The following is a 3,561-nucleotide window of genomic DNA, read 5'->3' on the forward strand; positions in this document are numbered from 1 at the left end:
TCAAGAATTTTTTATCCTGATCAGTGATTTTTCAAAAAATTATCACCCAAGTAAAAAGGACAAAAGACAGAGTTTGCATTATTTTCCATGCTAAAGAGAGAGAGAGATTGATTGAACTGCACCTGTAGAAATGAGGACAAGAAAAACAAAGGACAGTGAGAGCTTCATCTTGAATGGATCCCAAAGCACAATTTTCTATTAGGATTGTCTTGCTTAAAACAGCTCCTATTTTATTATCATCATGTTGTATTCACAAGGGAGATTATAGAAGGCCAATTTATTTTGATTCAGTAAATGCTGCAAATTTCTATATGAATGACAGAGAGACCCCGGGGTAGAGGGGGAGGAATGGAGCCCATGACTTCAATAGAAAAAAGAACTTTTCCATAAAACAAAAACTACAAATCCATAATGGTGCACTGAGACCTCCGAGTATTAATAAAATGTTTTACTGAGTATTAGCAAGGCCAAGTGCATCTACACTTGAAAAGACCATGGCATTTTCCATGTCCACGATCATGGAAATACTGGCAATTTCCTCTACATAAGGCACCGAAGCAAACGATGGTGGTCACAGGAATATTCTTGCTGCATTCATTTGCCTCTGCAATTGATGCCATTTCACCTGTAATTAAAAAAAAGGAGGCGGTTAGCATGTGGCCAAGCCCTCACATGTAGAAATGCAAGCTTGGCAATAAATATGTTTTAAATATAATTTGATCTTAATTTTAGAGAACATATAATATGTACCAATAAAATCATGAATATAAAAAAATAAAGAAATTTGGAAAATTAGAAATACTAACTATATTAAGAAAACATTCGGACCACCAGTTACAATTGTTTTTAGATGGACCACCTATTTGCATTCATTTTTAAGATGGATGTTTTATACCTGTGGACCACATATTATACAAATGCGGTCCAGTCCGTATGTAACAATTGTTCTTTATTAATGGACCTAAAACCTTGATAGAGAAAACACGAAAAATTAACCCTAGCATGTACATTGTGCACTTTGACCTACTTGAGATGATGCTCTAGTACACTCCCAATTGCGTATATACTCCCTCATTCAAAAGACTTACTTTGTAGGATTTTTTCAATCTAAAATTTGGGAATCACCTAAGAATCACTAGATGATTATTTTCAAAAGAAATTTCAGTGTTTGGCATTTAGATCTGACCCTTTAAAAAATGGGAAAATATAGAATGAGACAATATGCCTTTTATACAAGGTGGCCACAATAATCTTGACCAAGGTCAAACTTCAAAAAGAAATTTTCTCAAACTTTGTCACACATCCAAGCGATCAAAGTTCACATCAAATAGTTGTAGAGAATTGTGACCATCTTGTGGTAAACGGTCTCATTGTATACAATCCCATAAAAATTCGACAATCTTTGTTCAATCTCGAGACATTAGTTATTCTTGCACATGTATATTTTAATTCCAATTTTTTTTTATTTAGTCTATGGGTTTAAAAGGTTATATCCGCAGAATTAGAGTCCTAAAAATACTCTTATGTTAGGTTTTGTCCCGAGGGAATAAATAGATAGTATACTCTCGCCGGAGTGTAAAATCATTTGGCTTAATAAGAACGGATGGTCGCTCTCATGTTTGAGAGGCCCATGCAATACAAGTAGCAAATACTGCATATATTGACTTAATTTTGAAAAAGTATCACATAAAATATATAGTTTTTTAAAAAGTCACATTATTTATGACAATTCTTTTTTAAGAAAAAGATATTTATAAGTGTAGTAGCGCAAAGCCAAAATTTGCAAAAATGTGAAACCATGGTATCTCCCACTCGTAAACATTAAACTTTCGTCATCGATTCTTAGATGCCCCAAAGGTGTATCATACAGTGTCAACCATAGCCCCTATGGTATAGATATTATGCACCATTGGTTCGTGACATAATTTTCATGCTTCAAGAACAAAAAGGCAAATGCAATGTTTTTTCAGGACAAAAAAAATGGGATCTGACAGTAAATTATGAAATATAAATAAAATAAAGCATTCTTTCAGTGATAAAATCAAAATTCATTTTATATTCTTAAAAAATGAGACTGGATTGTAAAATATAAAATATATGGGACTCTTTTTTATTATAAAATATAAGATAGGACTTATTTATAAATTTCTTTTTTTTCTTTACAAATTCGCAATAACGATATACAGTAAGATTAGAATATGATCTGTTTAGAAGTTGGGAAAACATATTCGTCCATCCTAGGTTTAGGTTTTATTTATCAAAAGACGCAAGGTTTAAAAATATATAAGGCTATATAAAGTTCCCATGTATCATATCTGCTAACACCCTAAATCAACTTTACCCTTTTTGAACTTATATTTTTAACCCAAACAAAAATTAAAAAGACATAATTTTTTCTATTTCTTTCTAAATCCCTTTTTCACTTTGTTCCCATGTTTCTCCCAAAACGCCTCTTTTTCTCTCTCCTCATGATTCTCCCCAAACCTCTCTCTCTATAGGGAACAAATACATGAAGAGAAAGAAAAATGGGTTTAGAAAGGAATAGAGAGATATAGAGGAGTTTAGAAACAAATAGAACAAAATTTTATCCTTCTTGCTATTGTTTGGGCTAAAAAAATAAAGTCAAATGGAATAAAGTTGTTCCAAGGGTATACCTAATCTATATGTCACGAATATGCTTTAAAACCTTGGATCTGTTGAGAAATGAAATCTAAAAAAAAATTGTACAGAGATATTTTCTCTTAAACGTTTATCAAAATAGCAAGCGGTGTCAAATTCCTAACCTTAACTTAATCCTACATGTCCCATATTCTTGATCTAAAATATCCCTCTATATCACTAAGTGTTTTAAAGCACGGATAGGTGTAGTGGATTAGAATTTAGCCCATTGGCGAAATGAACAAAAAAAATGAAGGATTCATTTTTTTTCATTTTTTATATTTTTTTATGATCAAATTTATTTCAAATTATCAAAGGCATAAATTTAAGAACAAGTTTAAGTCATCACAATCAACAATTCTTGATCATGATCAGTGATTTTTCAAACCATACCACCCAAGAAAAATCTAAAATCTATCTCTAGATTGAATATTTGAATGATAGTTTTCATACCCCTGTGGGACCTAATATTGCTATAGACAATGTTTGCCTTATTTTCCACCAGAAAGAGAGTGAGAGAGAGACAGAGATTGAGTTGTACCTGTAGAAATGAGGGCAAGAAAAGCAAAAGCAAGTAACAGCTTCATCTTGAATAGACCCCAAAGCACAAATTCTTCACCTTTTCAAATGCTATATTCTTATGCAAGTTGTGTACTTATAGAAGCTGCGGTGTAACAACTATTGCCAACTGATTTTGTTTGTCAAATTTCCTATTAGGATTGTCTTGGTTAATGCAACTCCTATTTTATTGTAACCCTTATATTCACAAGGCAGATTATAGAAAGCCAGTTTATTTTGATTCAGTGCATGCGACAAATTTCTATATGAGAAAGAGAGACCTAGGGGCGGAGGGGGGAGGATTGGAGCCCATGTCTTTAATAGGAAACTTGGTTTCTAATACAA

At 32.4% G+C, this 3,561-nt stretch overlaps 1 long non-coding RNA gene across 1 annotated transcript; it reads right to left on the reverse strand.

Moving 5' to 3' along the window:
- Positions 1-262: 262 nt before the first annotated feature.
- Positions 263-3,286, reverse strand: LOC148780387 (uncharacterized). The gene is made up of 2 exons (XR_016041529.1): positions 3,200-3,286; positions 263-625 (listed from the first exon to the last, which is right to left on the reverse strand). It is a non-coding gene; the product is annotated as an uncharacterized LOC148780387 (long non-coding RNA).
- Positions 3,287-3,561: the final 275 nt, after the last annotated feature.

This window comes from Amborella trichopoda, chromosome 9 (genome assembly GCF_054954075.1).
Source record: "Amborella trichopoda isolate Santa Cruz 75 chromosome 9, AtrichopodaSantaCruz75HAP2 v2.0, whole genome shotgun sequence".
NCBI lineage: Eukaryota > Viridiplantae > Streptophyta > Magnoliopsida > Amborellales > Amborellaceae > Amborella > Amborella trichopoda.